This window comes from Schistocerca piceifrons, chromosome 5, assembly GCF_021461385.2.
Source record: "Schistocerca piceifrons isolate TAMUIC-IGC-003096 chromosome 5, iqSchPice1.1, whole genome shotgun sequence".
Taxonomy (NCBI): Eukaryota; Metazoa; Arthropoda; class Insecta; order Orthoptera; family Acrididae; genus Schistocerca; species Schistocerca piceifrons.
Window position 1 is genome coordinate 648,892,308 of NC_060142.1, and position 13,909 is coordinate 648,906,216.

At 42.8% G+C, this 13,909-nt stretch overlaps 1 pseudogene; it reads left to right on the top strand.

Moving 5' to 3' along the window:
• Positions 1–3,669: 3,669 nt before the first annotated feature.
• Positions 3,670–3,787, top strand: LOC124799682 (annotated as a pseudogene).
• Positions 3,788–13,909: the final 10,122 nt, after the last annotated feature.

The window sequence follows — 13,909 nt, forward strand, 5'->3', positions numbered from 1 at the left end:
CAAGTGCTCTACCATCTGAGCTACCGAAGCACGACTCACGCCCCGTCCTCACAGCTCTACTTCTGCCAGAAGATCCCCGAAGCTGTGGCTAAGCCACGTCTCTGCAATATCCTTTCTTTCAGGAGTGCTAGTTCTGCAAGGTTCGCACGAGAGCTTCTGTAAAGTACTGGCAGAAGTAGAGCTGTGAGGAAGGGGCGTGAGTCGTGCTTGGATAGCACATGGTAGAGCACTTGCCCGCGAAAGGCAAAGGTCCCGAATTCGAGTCTTGGTCCGGCACACAGTTTTTATCTGCCAGGAAGTTTCACATCAGCGCAAACTCCGCTGTAGAGCGAAAATCTCACTCTCGTGCTACAATGGTTTGGGGAGCGTTATAGCGAACTCACGTTGATGTATCGGCTACCAACTTCTCATGATATAATTCCTGTGGAACCTATCTCTGTCAATATCAGGCGACATCATAGCCTACGCAGAACAGCGGCCCGCTATTAACCAGAATTACATGAGCTGTGCGTAGACATCTAAAGCCACATACCTCCACAAACCTACCAAAAAACTTTCGGATCCCTAACACCCAGAATCAATTATGTATTTCTTTCCAAAGACGGACAAACAAGCCATTAAGCAGGTGGTCACGTTGTTTTGGCTCATGGGTGTATATTGCTGCCTCCGTTGTTCTACTAAGGGCGGCACAACCAGAACAGTCTCAGAGGGAAACAGCTGTGATGGGTAGTACACACCCAGTTTACAGTACGGAGGCCTATAAAAGCCGACGATTTGCAGACTTCGCATCAGATTTAAGCCAGACTCAGCAGCAGCGTTCTCCAAAAGAAGGTGGACAGATGGATCGTTCTCCAGAAGAAGGTGGGCAGATGGATCGTCGCAGTATCTGTGCGGCTCATCCTGGGGGGGGTTCGAGTCCTCCCTCGGGTATGGGTGTGTACGTTTTGTCTTTAGGTTAATTAGGTTAAGTAGTGTGTAAGCTTAGGGACTAATGACCTTATCATTTAAGTCCCATAAGATTTCACACACATTTGAACATTTTTGAAGTATCTAATCATGTTGACATTATCAAGAATTATTATGCCAGGAAGACTACGAAGTCAGTTGATTACAAACGTTTGCACGGTTTAAAAAGTTGATTTAAAGTGTTTGTAAGGGGTCAAATAGCGATAAGATCGGAAACAGACATATCTCTACAACTATCATGGTATTCTTGGGGCTCAGAAACATTCACGTGAGTTATATTACAAGGAGAAAACCAAAGAAATAGTCGGTAAGTTACTGATACGTCATAAAAAACTCGGAAAAAAATGTTTCGCTTAGCAAGCATACATATAGTCCGTGCTGGAACGTTACGAAGTGTGAAACGGGCCGGGTTCGAAATAGTTGGGGGGTGCATAGTTCTCGACTTTCGCTAAACTGAAGGGCTGCCGGTTTCCTGTGACAAGATGGCAAGAGTCCTCCTTCCCGCAGGACTCCAGAGAGGAGCGCAGGACGCCTAGGAGCACACTTCAATCGCCGAACACGAGACGATGCAGCCCAGCCCAGTCCATATTTTAGTTCTTGTTACTGGAGTGCCCTCGTGTCGTGCCGAAGGGTAAACAGTGCTGCCACTCGTGGTGTAACGCGATCCAGCGTGCTTCCAGCCTGGATGGGGGAGGGAGATCAAAGAAGCCGCTAGCTAACGTCGCCGTTAACTCGACTCCGAATTAACGGCCGTCAACTCTTGCACGGAATCCTCCTTCTAATACTACCCACTTCAGGCTGTTATTTCCGTCTCAGTACCTAACGCTTCCGTGAGGAACCCTTGCGTTTAACAGAGAAATTTTCTGACGAATAAGAATGAGATTTTCACTCCGCAGTGGAGTGTGCGCTGATATGAAATTTCCAGGCAGGCTAAAACTGTGTGCCGGAGCGAGACTTGGAAAGTAGGAGACGAAGTACTGGCAGAAGTACAGCTGTGAGGACGGGGCGTGAGTTGTACTTGGGTAGCTCAGTTGGTAGAGCACTTGCCCGCGAAAGGCAAAGGTCCCGAGTTCGAGTCTCGGTCCGGCACACAGTTTTAATCTGCCAGAAAGTCTCTAACTAATAGCTTGACCACTGGCTTCATTTTGACACTATATTTCGACGTCTATCCTACATAAAATGAAGTGACAGAAGTCATGGGACAGAGATATGCAAATATACAGATGGCCGTAGCATCACGTATACAGTGTATAAAAGGCCAGTGCAATAGCACAGCTGTCATTTGTATTGAGGTGACTCACGTGAAGACATTTACGACGTGTTTATAGACGCATGAGCCGGCCGCGGTGGTCTAGCGGTTCTGGCGCTGCAGTCCGGAACCGCGGGACTGCTACGGTCGCAGGTTCGAATGCTGCCTCGGGCATGGGTGTGTGTCATGTCCTTAGGTTAGTTAGGTTTAAGTAGTTCTAAGTTCTAGGGGACTTATGACCTAAGATGTTGATTCCCATAGTGCTCAGAGCCATTTGAACCATAGCCGCATGATGGGAATAAAACAATCTTTGAACGCTGAATGGTAATTTGTGCTAGACCCATGGGAAATGAATTTCGGTAATCGTTGGGGAATTCAATATTCTGAGATCCACAGTGTCAAGAATGAGTCGAGAATGTCAAATTTCAGGCATTACCACTCACTATGGGCAACGCGGTAGCCGACGGCCTTCACTTAACGAACGAGAGCAGCGGCATTAACGCAGAGTAGTCAGTGCTGACAGACAAGCAACACTGCGTGAAATAACCGCAGAAATCAATGTCGGACGTTCGAACACTGCGAGGAAATTTGGCTTTAATGGTCTATGGCATTGGAAGACCCACGCGACTCTCTTTGCTAACAGCTTGACATCGCCTGCAGCATCTCTCCTGGGCTGGCGACCATGAAGACTGAAAAACCCTAGGAGACTCTTTCAGTTGGTATAATCTGATCATAGCATTTGAGTGTGGCACAGACCCATGTTGTCAAGAAGGTACCGTGCAAGCTGGCGGTGGCTCGATAATGATGTGGGCTGACTGTACATGGAATGTACTGGGTCACCTTATCAAACCTGTCATTGACTGGAAATGGTTATGTTCGCGTACTTGGAGATCATTTTCAGTCTTTCGTGGACTTCGTGGTTCCAAAGAACGATGGAATTTTTGTGGATGACAGTGCGCCATGTCAAGGGCCATTGGTTTGAAGAAAATTCTGAACAGTTCCAGTAAATGATTTGGCCTCTCACATCGTCCCACATGAATCCCGTACACCATTCATGGGCCATAATCAAGTGGTCAGTTCGTGCACAAAATCCAGCACTGGCAACACTTCCGCAATTACGGACGGCTATAGAGGCAGCATGACTCAACATTTCTGCAGGAGACTTCCAACAACTTATTGAGTCTATGCCACGTCGAGTTTTGGCACTATGTCGGGCAAAAGAAGGTCTTACATGGTGTTAGGAGGCACCCCATGAATTTTGTCACTGCAGAGTAATATGTCGACGTCCATCCCAATCTTGTTGCGAGGGACCGGTTACATTAATTTGAAACGAAACTATATTCTGACCCGAACTACATCACGATAGTTACAGAAATACTACGCTATTTTGTTATTTACTGTGACACAAGCAAACAACATGCATCATAAATATAATCGGTATCTCTCGTAAGAGTTGCCACGGCCTTGCCGCAGTGGATACCCCGGTTCCCGTCAGATCACCGAAGTTAAGCGCTGTCGGGCGTGGCCGGCACTTGGATGGGTGACCATCCGGGCCGCCATGCGCTGTTGCCATTTTTCGGGGTGCACTCAGCCTCGTGATGCCAACTGAGGAGCTACTTGACCGAATAGTAGCGGCTCCGGTCAAAGAAAACCATTATACCCACCGGGAGTGCGGTGTGTTGACCACACGCCCCTCCTACCCGCATCCTCAGCTGAGGATGACACGGCGGTCGGATGGTCCCGATGGGCCACTTGCGGCCTGAAGACGGAGTGCTGCTGCTGCTTTCGTAAGAGTCGTCATGTGATTTTTCTCTGGCTTTCTGCAGATATCTGCAATTTCGATTTTTCGTTGTGTAGCTGGAAACAGCCCATTCAAGTAGTGCTCACCACGTCTTTCACGCGACGCCCATTGTCGATGGCGAGTTCCGGTTCGTCGCCCATTACAAACAAAGTGAAGTTTTACGCATCCAGAGTGGTTGCAGATTTGTCTGGGGCGATGTTTGTTTTATCGACGTGTGTCAACATGGACAGTAAAACTCTAAGAATAACCAGCAGTTCAGCAGTGACAGCACTACCCTGGCTAGCGCTGGCTGCTACCGCTAAGCATGCAGCGCTACTGAACCGCTGCTGGAGTACTGGTTATTCTTCGTGTTTTACTGTCCCAGTTAACAAACATCGGATTAGATTAATTTTGGGACACCCTGTCGAATGGACCAGTAAGATTCAGATTCAAAGATCATTTTATGTGTAATGGTGTGAGGTAACGGGCGAGTTGTGGAGCACTGGAAATATTATTTGTTCGGAGTTGGGGCGGCCGCTCGGCCTGCCGGGGGCCCGGCAGCAAACACGTGATGCCAAACGCTAGCCGGACGAGAGGGGTGGCCTCAGCACATGATCCGACCGCGTGGCTGGGAATTGCGCTGTGACGAGGACGGTGCTCTGTGTCGATGAAGGAGATGTCTATGCTGGGAGTGTCAAAGATGGCGGACTTTGTGAAACCTTAATGACAGACATTTCACAGTTCGTATAGAAATTAATAGTAGCCAGATAAATTATGATAACTCAAAAAGAAACATGTGCAATTCTATTATTTGCACGACGATTCTGATGGTGTAATCAGATTTTCAATATCTTTATTAGTTTAATGTTTAGTGTCTGATGATAAATTATAAAAGCAACACCCAGCAACGAATTTCCAAAATCTAAACGGTTCATCCGATTTCTTCGATCTACGTGTCTTTAGAAACCTATTAGTGTAAACCTTAGTTGGTATGAATTACAGGCATGTAACTTGAATGGTACATGAGTTATTGGAGGTCAAAGTGGCCGATTACTATGGATCGCGTCAGCCTATAAGTACTCCACAGTTACACGAAGAAACGTTATCAGAATGCTTATAAATATACTGATTCATCTATGCCTTTGTTAATATCCGATATAGAAAGCACAGAGACATTAGGCTCCTGGCCTACCTTTTGCTTCTTTTCTTTTGATATGTGTTTATTTAGTTGTTTATCTATTTAATAATGTGTGTTACAGCGTGTTTATGGTCCAGCCCTAGGAATATTTATTTAATTCCAAATATTTAAATGTAAATCCAGTATTTCGAAAATGTTTCATCATGTTTCTGAGTGTGCGTTGACTAGGAGACATGGAGGGAGCGCTCTAGCCAATCACAGCGCTCGTTAATGGTGAGACTGTATGGAAGTGAGGGAGAAAGATCGTTTCGAAAGGGGTGTGACAGTTCTGGAAGGGTACGGCACAGGACACGGGAAGTGCTGGATGCGACGGCGCGACGGACTCTCAGTCGCGAGAAAGAGACTTGGAGAGTGTGAAGCGGTTTGCGCGTGGTCGCGAGAGATAGAAATATTTCGGAGTGGGGACTTGTGAACTTGTGATATTTCCGTGGCTTCTATAGTGAATACGTAGTGTGCGTTTAGAAGTGAATATGTAGCGAGTTGTGTTGTTTTTCATAATTACGTGCCGTAGGAATCTATTTTTTCCCTGTTATTTTATTTAATTGCTGGACCATCGACACCAATAAGTGTTTTGCAGAAATGTACCGCATTCTCAAAAGTACTTCTACTATCGTTCTAATTTAAAGTTGTTAAGATAGTACCTGCAGATTTTATTTAATTTCAGTCTTTCATTTGTAAACTTCAATGTTACGTTCGAAATTAGCAATTGCCGAGTGATAGGAACTTCGACCATTCGGTTTATGTGCATATTCATATCGTATACTGTAGACTCAGCAGTATTTGGCCTGTAATGCGGCAACTACGTATCCCAGCCCCTAGACAACGAAACCAGCCAAAACTATTAATATTGCAACACTGAGTCGGAGGGTGCGTAGTTATTGGAAAGTTCGCAATGGAATACGAACTTGTACTTCTTGTTGACACCGGGCGTCAGATGAAAGACGTGGCGAACTGTAATTATTTAAGCTGACTCCAGCTACAGAACGCAAAAACGAAATTGCAAGTATCTGCCGGAACACCACATAAAATGCGCCTTACAGCTCTTAGCAGAAGCAACTGGTCAGCCACGTGCTGGTGCACGAGATTGGTCATAAGGGGACATTGGAAGAAGTGGGCTGAGATCAGCTCATATCACAACACTGATTCCAAACAGATACCTCAACTTTGTAGTTTACCTCTTTTATTGAGTCCATTATTTTCTGTGGCCGTGTCTTACGCCCCCTTCAGGTATCTGTACTATTAAATGGCTGAAAATGTCACGCACTCTCCCTTGTTCCACTTTCAGGTTGCCTATCCGACGGGCAACCAAAATTTGATTTTGCGATATTTCATTTAGTTATTTCCAAAATTTAAAGATTTTTAAATGTTGTCACAACCCGCTCATTGTGAGGTATAATCTTACCCTAAAGGTTTCCCACAATTAGTCAAGTTTTAAAGTTAGAAACTGCCTGTATGTCTTGAGGTAACATAACTCAGAGCGCACAAATTGTAATCTCAGGAACTAAAGTAGGGATTCTGATACTGTTTTCACTAAACGACAAACTGATTCACGAGCACGGTTTATGGTGTTTTTTGTTATAATTTAACATCACAAGGCCACACAAGTCGCCTGTCCATACGTACTTGTACTGCCCGTGCGAAGACGAGCGTGGGTCGCTAGTACAATGTAACTTCAGCATCATACATGATCCTGTAATTAATTACTTCTTTACTATTAACTTTATTCGCAATACATTTTTCAGACAGTATTTACATATACCATTCAGTGTACCTGGAAACCTCTATCATTCTACGAGGAGCGTTCTGTAAGTAATGCAACACATTTTTTCTGATGTCTGGTTAGTTTCATTCAGCATCCAAAACACATCATTACTCCTCACTCTTTTGGGTAAAAGACTATTTTGCAACATAATCTCCTTTCAATGTGACGGCCTTACGCCACCCCACTGGGAGGATTTGTATTCCCGCATGGTACCACTCCATTAGTCGACGTCATAGCCAAAGTACTGCTGCATCAATAACCCTACAACATCGACGCACTGCTCTCCAGGGAGTGCATCCATCATTGGGCCGACCATATGGAAGTCGGAAGCTGCAAGATGCGGGCTGTAGGGCCAATGAGGAAGAACAGTCGCCGGCCGGTGTGGCCGAGCGATCCTATGCGCTTCAGTCTGGAACCGCGCGACCGCTACGGTCGCAGGTTCGAATCCTGCCCGGGCATGGATGTGTGATGTCCTTAGGTTAGTTAGGTTTAAGTAGTTCCAAGTTCTAGGGTACTGATGACCTCAGATGTTAAGTCCCATAGTGCTCAGAGCCATTTTTTTAAGAACAGTCGGATGAAGTTTTGTGAGCCCTTCTAGGGTGGACGAGTGCCCCAGCACTTCCAACAGAGATGTCCAGTTGAGCAGTAGGTCGTTGATTGTAAACGCTTGATCACCTCGAATGGAAATGTCCGTACGTTCCACCAGTGCAGGAGTCGTAGCTGTGTGCGACAGGCCGGCACGCGGAAGATCGAACAGGTTAGCTCAACCTTGTTGTGATAATGATAGACGCCGAACACAACGGCTCACCAGGCTTTTCTTTACTGCCAGGTGTCAACTAACATTCTGCAAGTGCCTATGAATATTTTCTATGTTCTGGATTTCCGCCAAAAGAAAGTCAGTGACATTGGTTTGTTTGGAACGCAACTCCGTTACAGACGCCGTTTTGAAAGCTACGTATAGTGCCGCCCCCTATCGGATCTTCGTGAAACTGTAGGGGCTGGAGCTGGAGTATTCGACGATGTCCCACAGCAAATCTTGCAGTTTTTCAATCGAAATTGTCCCAGAAAAAAGTGTTGCATTACTTATAGAACACCCTTGGTACGATAAGTAGTTCGAGAGATACGAGACAAACAGTGAGATGCGTGAAATACTAGCTTCTCATAAAATGGAATGAAAATTATCCTGTCTCTGATAAAACTGAGGGAGTCACTGGTTTTGTGTAAGTTAATAAACCAGGTTCTAGCTCGCTAAAAGGTACCCATCACCCAGCAACTTCATTTCCTCACATTATATCTTGTTTCCTTTGGGTCACAGTATTTTCATTCGCAATTCTCATCGCGAATAATGGCTAACCAGTTTCGATCAGTCGATAGAAGCTAGGTACCTCTTTGCTCGGTCTCTGCGACAGTTTCAAGTCACTCGGAGTCCGTTTTGTTTTCGACCAATGGGATTCATCCACTGCCGTTGGGTCAGGTGGTTTTGTTAGTTTTGAACGGAATACGTTATTACGGTACATTCTCTGTTCGGATTCTGCGTGATGGAGTCCTAGGCTTGGTCGGTGCTGTATTCTGATGTTCAGATCTTCCTCTACGTTACGTCCATGCTGCTGAGAAAATACTACACCGTATAAGGAACCGCGTGAGACCAGCTCAGTTTATTTACTTTGAAGTCAGTTAGTTTTTCGTGGAGAGAGTAATCTGTCTGTGTCTAGTGAACACCACTCCGTGAGCACATTTCGGACTGTGTACTTCCGCTCAGTGATACAGGGGCTCATAGGTTGCTAATATCTACAGTTCGGATGCTAATTATTGCAATACATACGGGATGTCAGGAAATTCCCGGTACGAACTTCTTGGACTTTTAGGGGGGCGTGAGTACATAATATGTTGAATAGGAACCCATATCCGGAAACGTACCGTTCACGTTCTACGATTGTTTCAGTTCAGATGTTTAATTCATCCACTTCTGCTTGAAAAACTGAATTAGGTTAGACGCTGTGCAATTATTAGGTTAAAAACTCTAAAGGAAACATGACTAAACATACAGTTATCGGTTAATCACATATGACTGTAGTAACAGATAAACATTACTTCTGTACGTACAGTACTTCTGGAATAATGTATTCACATAACATTGGATGGTCATACAACCAAATGTGCTTAAATGATAAATGGATGTTTAATTATGTTTCCTTTCGAATTGTTAGCTAATGATTGTACTGCGTCACGCCTAATTCAATTCCTCAAGCAGACGTGGATCAGTTAAACATCCGAATTCAAAACGTCGTGGGACGGAATCGGTACTTTTCAGGATGTGTGTTCCTGTTCAAAGTATTATGTAATCACTCCCCTCTACAATCCACAAAGTTTGTATCGGGAACTTCTGAACACCCTGTATACTTTATTTCGCTTCGTAATATTGTAAATTCAGAGATGTTTTCCTCTTCTGAAATATAAAGCTTAATTTTCAAATCAGTTGTAATTGTTTGTTGTGAAGACAGTGTTGCGTATACTTGTGAAACTATGTTTTGGAATAGTAGGTTGAAATATCACCTCGAATCTGTAAAATTATTTTTTATGTTTGATGACAATTTAGTGCTTATTCATTTCCCTTGCATTCATTTCTGTCGCGAACCCTAACACCTACTGTGTTTTTGTTTGATTGTGCTACGTTGTGCGAGCGCCATTTTGTTATCTTACATAAGCTCATTTCACAGGAACTCTCGTTAACAGGCACTCGAATAATGAGCTGCCACTGGAAATTGTTATTAATAATAGAACATCTGTGAATACTATTAAGTTTCAGATGCTGAAAAAGTTAGGTTGACGTGTGCTGCATTGCAGACAGCTGTTTTATCAGACTAATAACGAATGTTGTGTAGAAAGAGGAATCATCGTTTTAAGGCGACGTACTGTTCGAGAAAGATTACTGAAAAAATTCAGAGAACCGGCATTTGAAGCTGACTGACAAACAATTTTATTGCTGGCAACATACATTGTATGTAACGACCACGAACTTAACATTCGAGAAATTAGGACTCATATGGAGGCTTATACACAGTCGTTTTTTCCTCGCTCTATTTGCGACTGGAAAAGCAAGGGAAATGACTAGTTGAAAAATAAGGTACCCTGCTCCACGCACCGTGTTGCTGCATTTTCGGACCATTTCACCCATGTTGTACATACAGTTACTAAATATGTAGGCCCCTACCTCTTTCCGTTGCGTGAATATTTTCTGTTCAGTTCACGAGTCAGATGGCGTCACCAAGTCTGTCCTTATCGGCACTACAACTATATATTTTGCGTAGTTTGAAAATATCAGGACTTGATTAGCAATACTTAAGGGAGTAGTGTATGCTTTTTAAAACACACACACTCTTCAAATTGATGCACCCTGCCTTGATATAGAATTTGGGTTCTCCCGATTGCTTTTACACTAAAATTTCTTTCACTTAATGTTTATCGTAGCAGAGTCGTCTATTACAAATTGGGATTATTCTTAAAGAATTTCTGTTTCTTGTGGGTTCCTAAGTGCTTCTTCAATGACAACTCCTTTCATTTAATTGCAGTGCTTATCGGTCTTTTTATTTTTATTAATATAGCTGCTTGTGATGAGAAGATACAACTGCATTCATGTTTGGAAAATAAACTAACGGGTATCTGTATCTTTATTGGCAGACTTTGGTATGCGCTTAGTTTGATTGGCTTTGTTATATTGGTGAAATTCAGTGAGTTACACATGTGTCCCTTTATTACTGTTATGTTCAAGATTATAAAGGTACAGTGCAGAGAGTTGGTCAAATTTTGTGATGCTGGACTTTGAATGGAAATTTATTTAGGTTATATCTCATTTTTTCAAATACAGTGTCCAATGAGAAAGTGATTATAGTCTGAGAATTATGAAGTAAGTTTGTGTTCTAGTAGGTGAACCTCCTTACACCATGGAAGGTATGTGCTAAGAAATGCAGACTTTGTCAAAAAGCAAATCCTCCCACAAAATTCTGGTCCAGCAGACCAGGGGGTAATGAAAGGTATGTGCTAAGGTCTGATCAGGGTAGATCCAGAAAATAAAGTCGATAGTTGCCAACCGCAAGGTGGAATGAGTATAATATCTTTGAGTAGGAGGACCTTTAAGAGAGCCGAGCGCGCGCAGTAAAAAACTCGAAAGTCGCAGTTAAGTGCCCGGAGAAAGCAGACGTGTGGTGACAGCTTTAAGATAGGAGTCTCGCTGCGCAATTTAGACTGAGCAAACTTTAGCACGTTAATGGGAGAAGATACAGAATGATTCCAAACTGGTTTTTGTTACATAATGTTCAGAGTTAGGATTTGTATGTCCAAGGTCTGACACAGTAAGCGTTTTGTAAAATTTTTTGTAAGAGTGACTCGTGCTACAAAAATGTTGGAAATGGTAGTTTTTGTATCTAACAACCTGAATCATAATCCACATCCTTTGCTTGTACTGAATATGAAAATGAGTAGTAAAGTAAAGTGACCCACCAATGAAAGAACGTAAAGAAAATGAGGCCTCTATGCAATAAATATGTGCAGTTCATGGTTTGAAATGGATTTGGTATAACTAAAGTTATCAGATCAAAGTTATTTCAAATAACTAATTTTATGCCATTGCACAACTGGCATTATTCAAGGCAATATATAATTTCATTAAGTAAACATCAGGGCCAAAAGTTAAATTTTCAGTACCATCTTAATGCCATTGCACAAACGGCATTATTCTCTTATACTTGATTGCTGAGTCAATTACATGCTTCATTATTGGCAAAATGGAGAAGTGCAAGAAACAAGTTCGAAGACGGAGTCAGATGCAGGTTTGTTGAATAATTAATTTGGAACAACCTTATCTTTGATACTTTCACTAATTAAAAAGGAAACAATTTTGGTTAGATACTTTCACTTTTAAAGACAATTTTATCCACGATACTTCCATCCAGTTTGAGTGATCACCATTTTGTGGTAACGAGAAACATTAACATTGGTGCTTCGAAAGCAGGATGTCTGTCTGAAGTGTTGATGTTAGTACTGTTCCAAGTATCCAGCAGTCTGGGACCATTTTTGGTGCTTTACATTCGTATTCTATGGTTTGAGGAAAGAGCAGGAAATATTGTTCACTTTATTTAATTTCAGGAACCATATATTAGTAAAGGGAAACATATCTAAAACTCAGTGGATCTGTTGCAGAAATTAATAGTATAATCAGTCAGTCTGGAGCATAATATTTCTTGGGGAGTCAGGTTTGTGGGTAGAAGCGTAGACTGAAAAAAAAATCCTTCTCCCCCCACTTTCTCCCATGGGGCCTTACGCTGAAGCATTTAACTTACAGAGGTGTTTTAGGGGGCATTTCGCGATGAATAAAGGATGGTAAAATGGTTGGTAATACTATAAATTATTTCATTCATTTATTTAATTGTTGTGTGAAAAACGTATTTGTGGCTTAGCAATTTTGTATTAAGAGGTGATGCAATGTTTTGCATACTGGTGGCATGTTGAGACTACAAGAGCATTTTTGGAGATCCAAGGAGTACTTCTAATGAACAGTTTATAATTTCAAATATTTCATCTCTAAAAGTGTACTTCCTCCAAGTTTAAATATGTTTCATGTCATATAATTTTGTATGTTGCTTTTATGAGTTTGATGTTAATCTTTGCTACTGAGTGAGACGTTTGACCAGTGGGTTTCCTGGTCTTGATAATTAAGTGCTTTGAAGAGAATAATTGGATCAGAAAAGGAAAAAGGAGCATTAGTGTTGGCTTAAAAGAATCTTACATACGGGCATCATGTATGGTCAATGTACGCAGTAGCGACACGTCTTAGGAAGGCGGCCAGTGATGCTGTGGACAATCTTCTGGCTGAGCGACGAATGAGAATCGAAGGAATAAATCTTGAAATTAGTGGTTGATTTAGTAGCCATTTGAAAGGATGCAATGAGAACACGTAATCCCTGGACCCAGATAGGAAATGTCTGTAAGTTCGTCTTTGTACAGATGATTGCGGAACCCCGGCTATTCAGTATAAAATGTCGAATCAAAACACGTTCACCCGACTAAATTTCAAGTTGTTATTTTATTTGAGCAACCAGTTTCAGTGCTACATTACGCCATCTTCAGCCTCCCGGACCGACGTGTAGGAAGAAACTGACGTGCTGGTCCGGTCATACTAGGAGCCAGCACTCATTGACGTATCCGTAGATTTCTTCTTAACACAGCGATCCCTTCGATCCTCACTTGACTGTGTTAACAAGAAATCTACGGATACCAGTCACTTAATGCTGGCGCCTATTTTGACTGGACCAGAGCTGGGATTCTTCCCAGACGTCAGCCTGGAGACCTGAAGACGGCGTAATGTAGCACTGAAAATGGCTGCTCAAATAAAATAACAGCTGAAAATTTAGATGGCTGAAGGTGTTTCGATTCGATATTTCAAATAGCAAATGGCCCTTTCTGACGTCTGAGAGCTCTGCCCTGTTCCTGTGCTCTCTAAGTGTCAACGTCTTCCGACAGCAAGCGTCAGGATCACTGACAGAAGAACAGAGGCGGTGTTCCTAAACGAAAATATTACAGTAAACATTGTTCGAAAGAAAAAGAAAAAGGAAGGGATTTGTGACAGGAGTGACATTACAAATTGGAAGACTTCATGCAATTATAAAAGCAGTACTGCTCCCTCACCGTTTCTCCTGAATCTGAATTGAAACCGATGCAGTACGTTTCTGGTTATCAATTTTTCGTCACAGTGTAAGTACACTTGGTGTAATGAATTCATTCATCGAGTTTTCAAGCTTGGTTCATTAAATATGTTTCGCTAAATTACGACGCATGTCCAGTGATGAGAATTTGGAGCTTTTGATTTTCTGCTGACTAGTATGTGTACTCTTTCTTACCGTCGTTTGTTGTTTCCAATGATTCCTTCTAGCAGAAGCTAAGATGACACATAGGTTTACA